The sequence below is a fragment of the Acinonyx jubatus genome, chromosome D2 (genome assembly GCF_027475565.1).
Source record: "Acinonyx jubatus isolate Ajub_Pintada_27869175 chromosome D2, VMU_Ajub_asm_v1.0, whole genome shotgun sequence".
NCBI classification, from domain to species: Eukaryota; Metazoa; Chordata; class Mammalia; order Carnivora; family Felidae; genus Acinonyx; species Acinonyx jubatus.
This window is the reverse complement of record NC_069393.1, coordinates 22,045,191-22,063,964: the sequence shown is the minus strand read 5'-3', so window position 1 is coordinate 22,063,964 and position 18,774 is coordinate 22,045,191. Positions and strand designations below refer to the sequence as shown.

At 38.3% G+C, this 18,774-nt stretch overlaps 1 pseudogene; it reads left to right on the top strand.

The window, feature by feature from the left end:
- The first annotated feature begins 8,595 nt into the window (after positions 1-8,595).
- LOC113600162 (enhancer of rudimentary homolog) lies at positions 8,596-15,636 on the top strand (annotated as a pseudogene).
- The last annotated feature ends 3,138 nt before the right edge of the window (positions 15,637-18,774 follow it).

Here is an 18,774-nt window from a genome sequence, read left to right as displayed (position 1 = left end):
ACCTAGCACCCAGGCTTCTGACTTCTTCATTAGCGTGTTGTCCACTTCTTTAGTCAGCCTTTAGCTGATCAGGTAGCCTACCAGCTCCTGCGGCTTTCTAAAATGGTTAGCCATGGCAAAGCAGCAACCACTAAACAAATCCACAAGTTGAACCCATCAAGGTACACAGAATTGGTTCTGACTAGTGGACAATAAGGTGTTTCATAGGGCAGTTTCTGAAGATAAGAGTGTAGGAGAGGGATACCTCAAGGAGACATGGCTAAACTCCTGAATTGATGTTTCTAAGCAGAGAAAATCTCAGATTTCATAGAAAAGAGATAAAAATTAGCTGAAACTGAACAGTGTGTCTGTGGTCCTGTCTATGCCCTTGTGCAAGTCACTGGTCCCTTTGTGCATCTTTAAATCAGAAATTCTAATGTCAGTCTGACTATATCACAGAATAAGAGTAACAACGAACCCAATGGCAATAAAGCAGTCTACCCAAGAAGTGTGCAATAGAAATTATTCAAATTAATGATCTGGGCAGCTTGCAGGTAACGTGCCTGCTCCAATTTGAGCCAATTCCTTTCAAGTTGGACTTTTTTTTTTTTAAGAGTTCTGCCTCAATTCAGTGAATTGGATTATTTCAATGAAATACACCTAATAAGTTCCCTTGGGCATCACTTGATACTTCTTTGCTATTCTTTTTACCTTTTTTTGTATTAGATTTAACACCTGGGTAATACTAAGTGCCATGGTTACCATAAATTATAGGAGACTAAATAAATATTTGAGAGAGCAGGAGAGATTTGATTAAATTGCTGGAAATGAAATGTTGAGTACCATTTCCCACACCAAATAGACTTTCTTGCTTCAGTGTTCACTGCCAACAGTGGATTTGGTTTTCATAGCCCCAGACATTTTCTAAATGGGTAAACTGCCAGCATGACCACGTCCGCTTTTTCTTGTTTAAGTCTCAACACACTTTTTTATCCTTTGACTTTAATCCAAGCTGGTAAATCATGGCCAAGAATTGAAGGCTTGATAATAAGGGGCTGCAATGTGGAGCTCTACCACAAAATCTACCTGGAATGGGCAGGAATATTTATATTGTAAATGTGGGTTTGGGGCGTATGAGATTTATACTTCAAAAGTGACGTCCTTACTGGTAAGTAGGGATGAATGGAGGAATTCAGCTAAGATGAATTAATAACAATTACAGCAATGTCAGGAAATTTGGAACAAGCAAAAAAGATTACTGGGTGCCTCCAGTGGAAAACTATGCACTGCTTAGAGCAGTCAATTTCAATATTCCTGATCTATAAATGACTCTTTTCTTTGGATTCCCCTTTTGAACCAGTTGTACTCATTTAAAAAAATTTTTTAATGTTTATTCATTGTTTAAGAGACAGAGAGCAGACAGAGGAGGGGCAGAGAGAGAGAGGGAAACACATAATCCGAAGCAGGCACCAGGCACTTAATTGTCAGCACAGAGCCCAACACGGGGATCAAACTCACGAACCTGCGAGATCATGACCTAAGACAAAGTCAGACACAACCGACTGAGCCACCCAGGTGCCCCAGTTATACTCATTTAATAATGAGTTAAATGAAATCTTTTATTTTACCTTTTTTTAAAAAAAATTATCCTTTCCCAGTTTTAATAACTAACATATAGTGAAATGCTTATGGTGCTAAATTTTGCATGTGCAATTACTCATTAAGCCAAACAGTATATAAGTTCATTTCCCCTTTAAAAAGATGAACTGAGTGAGGTATAGAGAAGTCACATAATGCCCACATAAGAAATGAGGTAGAAGCTCAGAGAAGTGTCCTTTGTCACCCAAAAAAGTACAAATTTCTGGTTAGTTCTCCATCACTTCTGACTAGATGAGATCATAATGAATGATTTCTTGAGTTATTCCCCTTTTGAGAACATATTCTCCCAAAATGCATACTAGTCCATATCCTGTTTGCAGTCTCACCAAATGACACCTTTCTCTGATGGCTGATAACAAAGATATCTTCCCAAGAAGAATGTTCACTCTTCCCTAACCTAAGGATTCCTCTAAGGAAGTCAAGAATTAAAGAATGATGGAGAGAAGGAAGAGCCCTGAGTTTAGAAGACAGAAAGAAGCAGGTGGCAACTACAAAATCCAGGTTTCTGAAGTCTTTGCTGAGACCCAGTAGCAGGATGGGTCAGGCAACAAGAGGGCATGCGATGGAATCTGGTGTTTGGGGACCTGACAATGAATTCATTACTCCATTCTCCTTGAATTCCAGAGAAATGCTCCCCAGTGCCCCATCACCCCCAGCTTCCATTCTCTTGGGAATATAGTGCTCTGTTTTTAGGCTCAGATTTTGTAGTGGCCTATGTACAATCACTTTTCTGTCCCAAACAGGAAAATCCTTCTAGGACTGATGAGCCATAAAGTCTGGGTAGGTTTGTTGACCTCCCTAGACCCAAGTTTCTTCAGCCAGAAAGAAATCCAGGGTCGAGATCCCTTTCAACTTCAACATGGAATGATTTCTGTAATTAATCTCCATCATTCAGTGAAACATAATTTCAAGTGCACAATGAAATATAAATGCTTTTTAGGAATTCTATTTATTTATTCCCTTTTTTTATGTTTATTTAAAATTTATTTCATTCCAAAAGGGAGTCAGGCTGGCTTACTGTATTGTTTCATGGTAATAACCCATATTGTATTATCTGCTGAAGAGTTAGGATAAAGTAAGCAGATCATAGTAGGTAAGGCTGTTGATTGCAAGTACAGAAAATCACTCTGCCATTTAAGGGTAATTAATGTTCTCATGGAATCCCAGGACAGGAATGCCCCCTTGGCCCTGTGAATGAACAGGAACGAGGAACTGGAATAACCTCCCAACTCTGCTCCCGACTGTGCACCTGCATCATTCATTTCCATTACAGAGTATGGTGCATGACATCTACAAACAGTAACCACACATATATACCATCTAAAGAGGGACCAGCTTCTCTAAGATCCAACCCAAAATTCCTGGGGAAGGAATTGGCAAGCTTGGGTCAAATGCCCACCTCTTGATCAATCAATTGTGGCCACCATCCAGGAAAGGTCCTCTGATTGAAACGTGTGCTCTTCCCTCCTCTAATCAACTGTAACCTGTGGGTGGAACCACACTGTGCAAAATGGCCACTGGGAGCCACACACCCACTCCTGCCTCAGGTAAGAGAAAGGGGATAACTACCGGAAAACAAGGGAGTAACATAACAACTGAAAAGATGTCCACCGTAAGTCCCATAAAAGGAACCATTATTAAGTAATACAGTATTCATAAAACTTTAAGTAATAGCATAAACCTCATTAAAAACCCAAGCTAGAGGCTTTGTGCACCCCCTCAGTCCACAGGGACATTTAAATACATCAGAAGTAATCAAGCAAAACACACTGTATTCTCCCCTCTAATTAGTATCTTTCTTTGCTTCTCTCAGGACCCTTATATGTGGTCCCAATAAAAGTCCCTGCACATTCCCAAAGAGTTCTTCATCTGTTTCTCAGCATTTTTCTTATGATTGTTGGACTTCACTTACTCCATAAAAGCACATTGGAACATCAATGCATATCCCTGTTTTCACAATTGTTTCTCTCTGCACAATTAGGCATAATAATTAAAGCATCCTTTTTGTCTGAAAGGCAATTAAAGTACAACATTGGAAACATGCGACAATAATATTGAATAATGTTACATTTGTCAGTGAGGTCACTAAATGGGCAATAGATCTTAGAAAGCAAATGGTCTTTCCTTTGTAAACAGATCATTGCTGAGGTTACTTAAATGGCTATAATAAGTCCCATATAGCACTGGCTGCCGTAGCAAGTTTTCCTAGCTTGCTGTATTTCTATTCCCTTATCAGAAGTGAACACTTTGTGGCAATGTCCAAATATGTGGACATTGACATACTGATGAGTCTAAAACCACTTGGAATTCAGCAGACAGACAAATAAAGATAAGGTATTACAGATTTTTTAGAGTTTATTTATTTTGAGAGAGAGAGAGAGAGAGAAAGAAAGAGAGAGAGAGAGAGAGAGATAGCAAACAGGATAGGGGTAGAGAGAGAGGGAGACAGAGAATCCCAAACAGGCTCAGCGCTGTCAGGACAGAGCCAGACGTGGGGCTCGAACTCATGAGGCATGGGATCACTACCCAAACCAAAACCAAGAGTTGGACACTTATCCGACTGAGCCACCCAGGCACCCCAAGTATTACAGATTTTGAAAATAATATTTAAAAGGTCTCAGAAGCATAATGATGCACTATCAGATGCTTAACTCTAAAATGAGACACCTATGGCAACTAAAAGTAACTACCAAATAAATTCGGTAATCCCTTACCAACTATACTTTTGCAATGACATTAGCTTTCCTTCACTGCACATCTCTGACTCCTCTACTCTGCACTAAAAGTAGCCTTCATGAGGGCAGAAATACTGTCATGTTTGTTCATTATATTACCCCCAGTACCTGAATTCGTGGCTGACAACAGGTGATGTTCAAACTTGTGTGTGTGTGTCTTACTATATTCATTTTATTTTTTACTGAAGTGTAATATACAACAGAGAAGCACACACACCATGGGCATAAAACTCACTAAATTGTCACAATCTGCATATATGTATGCAATCAGAACCCAGAGCAAGAAACAAAACATTACCAGCATCTTAGAAACCCTTTTGTACCCTTTCCCAGTTACTATCCCCAGAAGAATAATCACAATCCCCAATTTGAAAAGCATAGTTTAGTTTCGCTTATTTTTAGACTCTATAAATAGAACCACATAACGTGAACTATTTTGTGTGTAACTTTCATTCAACACTACACTGGTGAGATTCATCAACGTTGTAGGTAACTGTAGTTCACTCCTCTCCCGTTGTGTGAATGTACCGGTTTACTTAGCCATTCAGCTGCTGATATAGTGCTCTTGTGAACATTCCAGTGCATATCTTTTAATATATACATTTCAGTTGGATATACACATAGGAGTGAAATTGCTGTGCTATTGAATATGCATATCTTCAGATTTATACATTAATACTTTAAAATATTAATAATATGAACTTTAAAAGAACCTATATTTTACTTGAATTTGGGGTGAAATTAACACAATTCAATACCTTGATTTCCACATGAGGACCTGGTTCATTTAAGAAAAACAATACAAGGGAATGCAAGCTGTTACCAACTAGCTATGTGGTCTTGAGCAACAATACTCTGGCCTCAATTTCTTCACATAAATTAAGAAAATTAAATAAGATAATCTCAAATTCACTTCTACATTCCAGCTCTAAAGTTCAAAAAAAACTCACTGGGGGTATAATTGTCAGAGTTGTGACTAAAAGTCATGCTTCCAAACTCATTTCCAGTAGTTTTAACTTCAGATCGGTGAGATTAATTATTGATATAACTATTTATTACCAACATTAAAAGTTAATATTAGCGAATATTTATTGAATGCTCTTTCCAAGTGTTTTTCATGCACTGTCTCATCAAATCCTGACAACTTATAATGAATTATTATACCCATTCCATTTACAAACAAGGAAACTGAGGACCCAAATGGCTAAATGCCCCATCCAAGGTCACAAAACTGCAGAGTGATTGAGTTAGGTTCTTTTGTCTATGGGCAGTCATCTTTAAATGTTAACAGCATCCAATTTCAAATTCTTTTGCTTGCTACAACTTAACAACTGTTTCTAGCCACTTGTTCCAATGGAAACTTCCAATATGTGACCTGTGACATACACAGTCTGAAATAAGCCACACTACAGCAACATTTTTTGTGGGCTTCTCCCAACCTGGGTTTAGCATTCTGAGAGTTGGATTCTTCACTGACATCTCCCAAGATCATCTGGTGCTGATTTCTATCTTCAGCAACACTTGGACGGGTTTCTTGACTCATGAATTTATGAAGGCAATAAAACTGATGAATCACAAATATCTGAACCCATATAGGAAATGATGCTAAAGGAGATAATAAAATTATATATCATTATCTACCACAAACTATAAATATTATGCATCAAGGATCTGATAGTAATGTCTAACTTCAGCTTGATAACAAGCTGGTGGAAACCTGTAGTCATGTCATAAGTAAAAGATCTCTGCTATGACAATTCAGATTTCTGCTTCAATACTCTTTGATCCTTCTTTTTCTATATTCCATGAAGGTTTTAATCAGCTCTAAATTTCCATTTTATTATGTACTAGATTCCTGGTTTCTCAAATTCTCAGGTCCTGTCTGAAATCATTCTATTTGATGGCCTTTAATGAGGAGGAGGGGTGGTTCATCAGTTGATTTTAAGGAGGCTTTGCTTTCACCCAAAATACTTGACAGCTGTATGTTTATTGGGTATCTTGTTATATGGAAATTGTCCCTTTATTTCTACACATAGGTCTTATGGTTCACATTCCATTTCTTCTCTGGTCTAAACAGATCTGTAACTGGTCTTCCAACCAAAGTCCACCATGATCTACATTTACATTTAGTCCTACCCCAATGTTGAGGCTGGGGCGTGTAGATAAGGAATGGACCTTACCCTGTATAGTTTGGGGTAGGAACACTGTCCATTCTTCCTAAACTTTTCAAGTATCTTTTGGAAAAGCATATTGCATACATACACATACACACACCTATCACTTTAATTACTGCATAATGTCTCACCAAAGTCCATTCTGACAAAATCCAAGCTTGATTTTGCCATTATAAATATTTAGGAGAGCAGTTCTACCTGGCCATTTTGCCATAATACATGTAGACTTACATAACCTGGAAAGTGGCTCTAGTTCTCCATCTGAAGACATAGGAGGGTAGCACCTCAGCAAAAGCTGCATTCATGAAGGTTGTCTTCCCTAGACCCTTGTTCTTTGGTAATGTCCACTGCCTTAGTCCCTGGTCCACATGTGACCTCTATCAAAGTTCAGTAACTGCAGCTATTTCCAAACCTTTCCTGATACCTGTGGTTTAGCCATTAGTAGACATCACTGCCCTTACCTTGGTCACTAATGATTTTGTGCAATTATTTAATAAGCATGGGATGACCAATAAACAAGTGACTAGTAGTAACTTTGATTAGCAGCTTTATATTTCTGCAGAACCTCAAAACAGATCCAAAGAAATGGTGGCCATTATGGGTTCAGGGACTTTAAGTCCACAGGTCAGCCCCGCCAGAGACAATCAGTTCCAGGTTCCCTTCCTTGGCAGCATTCTGGAAGGCCTATCTGGACCAACAACACCTGTGTAATAAAGTAAAGAAGAGAAACGGGGTTCAGCAAGACCGTGACAATTGGCGTGATTTGGAGGGAAGGAAAGGTCAAATAACAAAGATCATGATCAAATCTCTTACCAGCTAGGTATAAATTAAGAGACAAGAGCAGAGTGATGAATAAAGAGCCCCTTTCCCACACTTTTGATCCCAGGCTGTCTACTACCACGCTATAAGCTCTTATAAACTAAGAGCCAGAACTAGAGGCAGATGGGAGCAGAGACACATTAATCATGGGCAATCACAATGGAAACCACAGACTCCTTCTGCTGAAGTCCCCTATTACCCGACTTCTGACCCATTCCACAACATAATTTGAGAAATCAGTATAGACCAGGTATTCATTGGAAGAAAGGAAAAATTAAAAATAAAACATGGACAGTCAGTGAAATTGAGGACATTTTCAAGTTCTTCAAACATTACAAAAATGGTCAAACCAATGCAGGTGGAACTGGAGAATGTTTACATAAAATGAAATGATACCTCACAATTATAGCTACAGTTTGACCAAATGGACTACGGGGTCTGTGCATAACCATTCTTTTTGTCCTGGACATAAGGCTCTTTCCCGATGATAAAGATGTTATAATAGAAAAATTACATGAGAAGAAAGTTAAAAAAATTAAAAAGATGTGGAAGATGTATGAGAGGAGTTAATTACATAGGATAAAATGAAGTCAGCAAGCAACAGATTTTGAAATTTGAAAGTTAACATAAGCCTGTATTATCGAAAGTCTTCTGGGTACCACTGATCTGTTACTTCTCCCATAGTCTCTGTTGAAGTCTAAGTGGATGGTAAATAATATAGTTACACAACCACATTTTTTCCTTTTTTTCTCCCTTGTTAAGAACACTACTGGAAACTAACCATAGACTGAAGAGAGGGAAGGGTTTTCTCCAGAAGCCTTGTATAACTTTATCTGAGATTGCAGTAAAATAGTCAGCTGTGGCTTAGTTTGATCTACTTATCCATACTATCACCTGAAGGTTGAGCCTGCCCAGAGAGTAGAACAGATTTCATTTTCTGTGTGCTTGCAATAAATCTTGGATTTCATGAGCATTAAATATTTGCAATAAATCTCATTTTATTTAAATTACATTGATCAGGTTGCTTTCTTTTTTTTTTTAATACAGCAAATCTCTGGCAAAGATGGGATTTTAGCAAAACACAAGTTCTCCCATTGGGAAGAAACACAATGTATCATTTGGATTTCAATCAGAAAACATAAACCATTTAAGGTATTTCAAACAGATAGAATTTAATCTAGGGAACTGATTGAACCAGTGATGAAAAAAAATAAGGAGCTGAACTGGAGATGGTGAGACATCCCAGAGATCAGCAACAAGAAAAAGATGGCACTGCCCTAGGACTGGAGAAACACAGAGAAAAGGTGGTGTTCCCAAATCCACAAGCAGAGGTCACTGGGTACAAAATGGGGTGATAGTGGGCCTTCCCAAGGGAGCCATAAAGACAGACATTTTCCAGCAGAATCTGGAACCACACAGGAGGCACAGGAATGCTGCCAGAGATGCTACCAAAAGCAAAGAAGAGAGAAGTCTTTTCTCCCTCTTCGGGTCTCCTTTATGCCAGTGTAGTCTATTGGTCAAACCTGCAAAGATACTAGAGGGCTAGAGCCCTGAAAAATATAGTTTCTTGTAGTACAGAACAGGGCAGATAAATACAGAATATGGATCCAAAAGTAAGCAAGCCAAGATCTGCCCCAAGTGGGCTTCAAGAAACACTCTGTACCACATAATAAACACCCTGCAACAATTCTGGGTGGTCTGGGGGCATAATAACAGAACTTTAGTTTGTGTTATTCTCCTTATATTTTTCTTTTTACCCATTTCATTCTGATCCTGAGTATCCTGCCTTGGAGATTTCTGTAAGATCGTAAGTTACTTGAAATAATAAAACCAGCTGCATATATTATATTAAAGATACTAGAGGAAGAAGGAAAAGAGGGATGTACCTATATGAGCAACAGGCAGCAAAAGGGGAATAATTGTAAACACTATATAGAGAATAGAATACAGATATCTTAGGGAATCACTCACATGTTACTCAGTGTTGACATCCCAAGGAGAAAGCATGCCCTTAGGGAAAGTGGGTATGTGGCATCCCAATGAAGCCTAAAACCTAAGCACAAGAGATCCCTGCCTTGGCAAAGGGTCTCATGCCCTAGACAGGGTCCGGATACAGCAAAGCTTTCAGACAAAAGGGAAGTGCAAGCTGAAGTACCATGTGTATCAAAAGCAGCCAACAAGCTTCAACTAATTCCCCATCCCAGCCTTCCCTACTCACTTATCTCAGTACCAGCAGGAAACAAATGGCACACTCAGAAAAGTTTAACTGAAAGAACTTAACAAGAGGACTATTACTTAAATGCGAAGAGGATTAAGGAAATCAACAAGGATGGCAGGGCATCTTGGAGAAGGCCATTACATTCAAGGCCTGAAGGGGAAAAGGAAGAAAATAGTGTTATCACAGCCCCATACAAGCTGAAACCACAGAGAAAAAGCTTTCCACCAAGTAGTTCTGATGCCTAGGGAAGCACACTCACTGTTCCAACAATGGTGAGAGACAAGAAAAAAGCAAAAGAAATAGATATACTAACTTTTTCTTTCCTTTTCAACTCTAGCTGTACCTCTCTGGCTCAACCCATCTAGAAGTCAAAGAGCACAGCACATAAGCCCAGCTATGGCAATCTGCCCCTGTGCTCCAGGGCACAAAACGGACAGAGAAGGAGAGAAGAGCTAAAACTAGAAGAGTCTAAATAAAGAACAACCCAGAGAAAATTAGAATAATAATTCAAAAAGATACACACAACCCCTATATTTATTGCAGCATTATTTATAATAGCCAACATATGGAAACAACCCAACTATACATATATATATGTGTGTGTGTGTGTATATATATATACACACACACATATATATATACATATATATATAAAATATATGTATATATAAACAACCCAACTATATATATATATATATATATATATATATATATATATTGGAATATTACTCTGCCATAAAGAAGAATGCAATCTTGCCATCTGCAACAACATGAATAGATCTAGAGGGTATTATGCTAAGTTAAATAAGTCAGTCAGAGAAAGACAAATACCATATGATTTCACTCACATGTGGAATTTAAGACACAAAACAAATGAACAAAGGAAAAAAGAGACAAACCAAAAAGACTCTTAACTATAGAGACAAACTGATGGTTACCTAGGGGAAATGAGTGGGGGATGGGTGAAATAGGTGAAGAGTATTAACAGTACACTTACGATGAGCAGTGAGTAATGTATAGAACCCTTGATTCATTATATTGTATACCTGAAACTAATATAACACTGTACACTAATTACACCTGATTTTTTATTTTTTTAAAGTGGAGGGAAGATAAAGAGAGAAAGAATAACCAACACTCAGCAGCTCCAGATTTTGTGGAGTCTGAGGTTTCTACAATTTGAGGGGCTTACCTAAAAAAATAACTACAAATATAGGGGCTTCTGTGTGGTTCAGTCAGTGAAGCATCTGACTTCAGCTCAGATCACAATCTCGCGGTCTGTGAGTTCGAGCCCCATGTAGGGCTCTGTGCTGATAGCTCAGAGCCTGGAGCCTGCTTCTGATTCTGTGTCTCCCTCTCTCTCTGCCCCTCCCCCCACTCATACTCTCTCTCTCTCTCTCTCTCTCTCTCTCTCTCTCTCAAAACAAATAAACATAAGAATTTTTAAAAATTAAAAAAAAACAATATATAATTACAATACAAAATTTGGTATGGAAGTACATATTTGTTTCTATTGAGAAGAAAAATCACACAAAAACACAAAGTTTAGGGGCACCTGGGTGTCTCAGTTGGTTAAGTGTCTAACTCTTGATCTCAGCTCAGGTTTTGATCTCAGGGTCCTGGGTTTAAGCCCTGCATTGGGCTCCACGCTGGGTGTGAAGCCAACTTAAAGAATAATAATAAATATGGAGCACCTGGGCAGTTCAGTCAGTTAAGCAACTAACTCTTGGTTTTAGCTCAGGTTCATGAGTTCGAGCCTCACATCAGGCTCTGTGCTGCCAGTGTGAAGCCTTCTTGAGATTCTCTCCTCCCCTTCTATCTCTCTGCCCCTCCCACTTTCTCTCTCTGTCTCTCTCTCTCTTTCTCAATAAACAAACAAACAAACTTAAAATTTTTAAATTTTTAAATAATAAATAAGAATTTTTAAAAAACCCAAAGTTTAAAATTTTTTTAGTGTTTACTTATTTTTGAGAGAGAAACAGAGTGCAAGCAGGGGAGGGGCAGAGAGAGAGGGAGACACAGAATCTGAAGCAGGCTCCAGGCTCTGAGATGTTGGTGCAAAGCCTGACATGGGGTTCGAACCCACAAACCGCAAGATCATGACCTAAGCCAAAGTTGGACACTTAACCGACTAAGCCACCCAGGCGCCCCCACCAAAAAACCCCGAATTTTAATACCTAACAAATACTCAACTATCAGAATCTGAAAAAAAGCATATTCTTATTAATTAGTAACTGCCCTAAGATATTTTTGTAATATTTACCTTCTCTGTAGTATTGGCTGAAATTTTTTTATCATCTCTTTATGTAAGAACACTTTCTTTTTTTTTTTAATATGAAGTTTATTGTCAAATTGTTTTCCATACAACACCCAGTGCTCATCCCAACAGGTGCCCTCCTCAATGCCCATCACCCACCCTCCTGTCCCTCCCACCCCCCATCAACCTTCAGTTTATTCTATTTTTAAGAGTCTCTTACGGTTTGGCTCTCTCCCTAACTTTTTTTCCTTCCGCTCTCCCATGGTCTTCTGTTAAGTTTCTCAGGAGCCACATAAGAGTGAAAACATATGGTATCTGTCTTTCTCTGTATGACTTCTTTCACTTAGCATAACACTGTCCAGTTCCATCCACGTTGCTATAAAAGGCCATTTCATTCTTTCTCATTGCCACATAGTATTCCATTGTGTATATAAACCACAATTTCTTTATCCATCCATCAGTTGATGGACATTTAGGCTCTTTCCATCATTTGGCTATTGTTGAGAGTGCTGCTATTAACATTGGGGTACAAGTGTCCCTATGCATCAGCACTCCTGTATCCCTTGGGTAAATTCCTAGCAGTGCTATTGCTGGGTCATAGGGTAGATCTATTTTTAATTTTTTGAGGAACCTCCACACTGTTTTCCAGAGTGGCTGCATCAGTTTACATTCCCACCAACAGTGCAAGAGGGTTCCCGTTTCTCCACATCCTCTCCAGCATCTATAGTCTCCTGATTTGTTCATTTTAGCCACTCCGACTGGCATTAAGGTGATATCTGAGTGTGGTTTGGATTTGTATTTCCCTGATGAGGAGTGACATTGAGCATCTTTTCATGTGCCTGTTGGCCATCTGGATGTCTTCTTTAGAGAAGTGTCTATTCATGTTTTCTGCCCATTTCTTCACTGGATTATTTGTTTTTTGGGTGTGGAGTTTGGTGAGTTCTTTATAGATTTTGGATACTAGCCCTTTGTCTGATATGTCATTTGCAAATATCTTTTCTCATTCTGTTGGTTGCCTTTTAGTTTTGTTGATTGTTTCCTTTGCAGTGCAGAAGGTTTTTATCTTGATGAGGTCCCAATAGTTCATTTTTGCTCTTAATTCCCTTACCTTTGGAGATGTGACAAGTAAGAAATTGCTGCAGCTGAGGTCAGAGAGGTTTTTTCCTGCTTTCTCCTCTAGGGTTTTGATGGTTTCCTATCTCACATTCAGGTCCTTTATCCATTTTTGAGTTTATTTTTTGTGAATGGTGTAAGAAAGTGGTCTAGTTTCATTCTTCTGCATGTTGCTGTCCAGTTCTCCCAGCACCATTTGTTAAAGAGACTGTCTTTTTTCCATTGGATATTCTTTCCTACACTTTCTAATATTCATTTTTACAAAGAGAATAGCATGAAAATTTAATATTTTCTGGAATCAAAAAAATTTTATTGATAACTGGGATGCATAAAATATGAAACATTACAAAAATATGCTTTTGTTGTGTATAGCTCTGTTGTAAATTTGTGCCCTACAAACAGGAATTTTGATAAGTTCTATTTTGCATGGTTACCATAAATTTTTAAAAATATATGCTGCTTTTTAATTTGCATATATTATCATTTGTATACATTATCAAATATATTCCCGGACAGCACAGCACTTCCATTGAAAATAGATTTTGATGAGAACCAAATTGTCCACTAACAATTAAAAGCATCTGATGACTGAACGAATTTTCCAGAGATCAGCTTCCAGTTCCATGCATTGCATGCCTAGCTTTTACTCTACTATCCATATTTCTGTTTCCAGGAACCATAGAGGGCATTCATACACTGATGGCCAGCAGTGGCTTAACTACACAATAGTGACTGAAAAATCACATAGATATAACTCACTAAACCCAACTAAATATCATGAACTCAATTTTCCCTAAGCTGAATCTTATAAAATCCTGAAGCGTGGTTAAAGGAAATACGGAACAATGAGGTTTGTAGACTTCCATTTCAACCAAGTTAAAATATACTCATGGTATAATTTTTAAAAAATTATTACCTAAGTCTTCTAGAAGCAATAACTAGAAAGTCTAGTTAGCAATAACTCACTCAGTGACAAGGAGTGCCCCCAGTGTCCAGATTGTGGTTTCTAAATACCATTTCTAAATAACAATAATAATAATAATAATAATCAACGCTGAAATCCTCAGCAAGATGGCTGATTCCAGGTCTGGTGCAACAAATCAATATAAGCCTACAACATCCTGTCATATGAGAAAGCAAAGAAGCTATCCACATTCACTGAGGTCATGTCAAGAGATAATAGGAGCCAAGTGAAAGGGACTCCCACTGGCCAAAGATGAGATAGTTTGTGCATCAAAAAGTATAATAACTATAATGAATTAAATCAGATATGTTTTTTAAGAATCTATGAGGTCATACTGGTTTCCACAGTGGATGTAACAATTTACATTCCCACCAACAGAGTGCCAGGGTTCCTTTTTCTCCACATCCTACCCAAAACTTGTTATTTCTTGCCTTGTGCACTGAAACTAATGAACACAATGTGTCAAGTACACTCAAATAAAAAAAAAATACAAACATACGATACATGTCACGCCAAGTTAAAAAAAATCTATGAGGTTATAATGATATATTTTTAAAAAATCGGTGGTTCCATTTGAAGGTTTATTAGGGCATGAACCTCTCATTCTAAGATTTTCTAAAGGGGGATAAATTATCCCACCGTTCGTGTACTAACTAGATTCTAGTGTAATCGAATAATTGATTAAAAGTAATTCTCTATAGAAGAATTCCACTTAGTAATTACAAAAGGAATGATTAAATTAAAATATCTATCTTTTGTGGCCCCTAATGAAATAATAGCTATAGACAATGGTCATCCAGGTTGCTAAAACCATCTGGGAAATGATGCATGGGTCAGGCTGAAAATATCTGAAACCTCCAGTCAATCTTAACATAACAAAAAATAAAATAAGATAAAATACAATGAAAAGAAAGTGTGTCAAGCATCAGATGCCTCTGATGTGATATAATAGTGAGTCCACAGCAACACTTATGAAATGTCTTACCAAAACATTGAATTTGAATATGATCAAGGATCTTAGCTACATGTAACTACCAGTTTACAGGAAATACACAAAGGAAATACACAGACAAACATGTCAAATGACACCACAGGGATGAAATCAGCTAATCCCAGAGTGTAGGATATGCTATAAGACACAAGATCCAGTTTCTTCAACAAATAAATGCATTAAAAAAGAGAAAGAGGGAGGAGAAAATTTATAGATTTAAAGAATTTTAGGAAACACCAAATGCAATACATGGACTTTATTTGAATTCTCATTCAAACAAGTCAGTTTAAAAAATGTTATGGAAAAATAAGGTAAACTTGGTGAATACTGAAAGTGTATTTAATGATATTAAAGAAATAGTGTTTCATGTAGTGGTGGCGTCCGCAGCAGCAGCAGAAAGAGTTTGGTTGGGGCCACGTCTCACACCATTTTGCCGGTACAGCCTACCAAGAGGCCAGAAGGCAGAACTTACCTTTGAATCTATGAATGAAGGCATTGAATGCATTTGTAAAATTATGAAGAGCATCCGAAGAGAATGAATCCCAACAGCCCCTCTATCACATATGATATCAGTCAGTTGATTTTATCGATGATCTGGCAGACCTCAGCTGCCTTGTTTGCAGAGCTAATACCCAGGCATGCCAACCTCATAACAAGGACTGGATTAAAGAGAAAATCTACATGCTCCCTTGTCGGCAGGCCCAACATGCCAGGAAATAGTTGAGTAGGAGGCACTGGGGGTTGGGGGTGGGCTTGGAACACAGGTATGTCCAGTGTGCTGCAGGGGAAGTTTTGTATTCTAGGAATCCTGTTTCCATTGTGTACACTCTAGCCAGAATTGAATGTATTCGATGAAATGGGAGGACCTTGGTCAATCTGAAATCCCCATGGCCCCTTGCCCCCAACTTTTATTTAACATAAACCTTTTAATAATATAGACAGAAGTTGATTTTTGTCAGTGAATACTGGTTCCAGTCCTTCAAACTATTCATATCTGCTTTATAACATTCACCATACTAACCCTTGTTCAAGTTGGGGTGGGAGTGGTGACAGTTTCATTGTATCTTCAAGATCAGGTCTTAGTGAAAAAAAAATGTTCTTTAGGGTTTTGTTTTTTTTTAAGAAGAAATCATGTTAAGTAGTTTTTTGAGGGGGGGTAAGCTGTAATAGTGATTTAAAAAAAATAGTGTCTCATCTCTTAGAGATACATACTGAAATATTTAGGAGTGAAGTAATATTGTGTCTACTATTTACTCCAAGTTATCCAACAGATAGGGGTAAGGCATAGGAGAGACGGTGTGGATAAAATAGGGCCCACCATGTGCTGATAATAGATGAATCAGGGAAACAGGCATATGGAGATTTATCCTACTATTTCTTCTAATTTTATGTATGCTCAAAACTTCCGTAACAATTTTATTTTTCAAAAAGCAGCTGAAGAAAAAAGAACTTTTCCAAAAGGTTTACTGAAACTGGAAAATGCCACTTTTCCTCTTGTATCATGGAGAAGAAAGTCTACTTAGGCCTTCAACTCTTCAGGCAGAGAATTTGACCCAACAGTGATTCCCTTCTCTCTTTCCAATAGGTAAATTGGAAAGGTAAATCAAGCGTTCAAGGCCAACTCCTTAATTTATCACAGAACACCTGTCTACACATCACCACTGATATAGGACAAAGATGAAAACCTTGAGCAGGGGTATCCTGACTCAGTTATGTGTAGCAGGACAAAAACCTTTCTGAACCCTGAACGGACTTTGAATTAATTGACCCTCCACTATTATTTGAAGTCCATGCCTAAGTGAGAAATAAATAAATAAAGCAAACCTCAACAAGCAATCATTAAAAGGTACTTGGATCGTCAGCTGGTGACAGATCTCTGAATGCCGGGGAGGGGGTGGGGGTTGTTCAAGATCTCTGCAGTGCACGTAACTTCTCCCTGAAATAGCTAAAACGCTTCCTCGGCTCCCACCAGCCTCTGGAGTCCTTGCTTTACAGAAATTTAAGGCTCAAAGTGTCTACCCTTCCCCACGATAAAGTACAGAATTGATCAGGATTATGGAACCTGGAACTCTACATGTAAGAATTTTGTTTGAATATATCATGTGTTAGACAGTGACACCTATTGGTAAAGTGTAGTATTGTAAACCAGGACTATCGAATATTGCAATGCAGTCAAACCTTTCTAACTCAGACACAATGGAAAAAAGCCAGACTGAATTGGGGAAAATCCGTGGCAGGAAAAAAATCACTGTCATATGCTTTTATCACCTTCAACTAGTCTACATAATTCAACCTAGGCTAAAGGTGAGGTGTACTAGACCCTTACAGAAAGTATTTTTTGACGAGCACAGCAAATATTCAGCCTGAACTGTAGTGATATGCCTTAAATTGCAATTAATTCTTTTTAAATGGGTGTTCCCAAAGTTCTTAAAGCTGCTTTGTTCTCTTAAGTGGATAAATATTTCACAACCCTATCTCGATAAAGTATTAAGTGAATTTTATTTCTCTAAAAGTGACCCTCTGAAAATTCACAAATTCTAAACTTGTGAGATCCAAATCAATAAAAAATATATATATATGCCTTCTACACTCAAATTAGACAAAAGATTAGGAGATACATTTCAGCATTGTAAATGCCCAATGTAAATATGGAAGGAGGGGGCTTCTAAGTATGAAATAAATAACCTCAATCAGTTGTACAGGGGGGAGGATGGATCCTCTCATTAAAGGATTAGATTGTAGGAACAAAGACAAGACAAATGTGAAAAATAAAATCCCATCCAATTGTTTCAAATGTCCAGTCATCAGTTTGATCCCTTCCCTCATCAAAAGTGCTTACTTTGGGGGCATCTGTGTGGCTCAGTCGGTCAAGTGCCCTACTCTTGGTTTTGGCTCAGGTCATGATCTCAGGGTTCATGAGTTCAAGCCCCACATCGAGCTCCATGCTGACAGTGCAGAGCCTGCTTGGGATTCTCTCCCTCTCCCTCTCCCTGCTCCTTCCCTGCACACAGATCTCTCTCACTCTCTCTCAAAACAAATACATAAACTTTAAAAAAAAATTCTTACTTTGTTCATTAGAATGATTTATATAACTTATAAAAGTAATCTCCATCAGAATCATTTATAAATATGCTTATATTACAGTGTCAATATAGATATATAGTACAAATATATATTTAAGTATGTAACATATAAATATGTGAAAATACATTTATGCCATAAAATTACATTGTAAAATAATTTTAATAATGAACTCAACGGGGAAACTAGATTGACTCTAAGTGATTTGTTTTATAAACTCCACTTGAGGGAACACACCCACACATGGCACAGGGAGTGATGCCTGAAAGAAGTCCTCTTGAACCAAGGTTCCTCCCTCCAAATCCCTCAGTCCTCTCCTTCCTGACTACTTGACAGCACTATAATGGGTGGTGTAAGGTTTTCTCAGGCTCAGTTCTGAAGTCACCTTTGCCCTGTGTCTCCTCCTCAATTACTCTTCTCTTCTGAATCCTGGTCTCCTCCCCTCAGGGACTGGGAAGGCAGCCTTGACTGCTGTGCAGAACAAAGGAGTGCTAACATTTTATTTTCCTCTGTGGCTCTCTCCCCTCCCCTCTCCCTGCCTGTTAGTCAATGCCAGAGGAGTGCTTTGAGGAATCCACTCTCAGGTCCTAAAGTCACTGTGTGACTGAGGTGCTTGATCCCACAGGGAGCTGAAGGTACAGCAGGGCCTCCGATAGCCGGCATGTCTCTGGAGGACACGTGGTAAGCATGCGGGTTCACTGTGGTAGATGTGGTAACCACATTGACAAGCAATTTCAAATTCCAGAAAAACTAGCCTGGAAGGACTGGATCTAGAAGGAAAAAA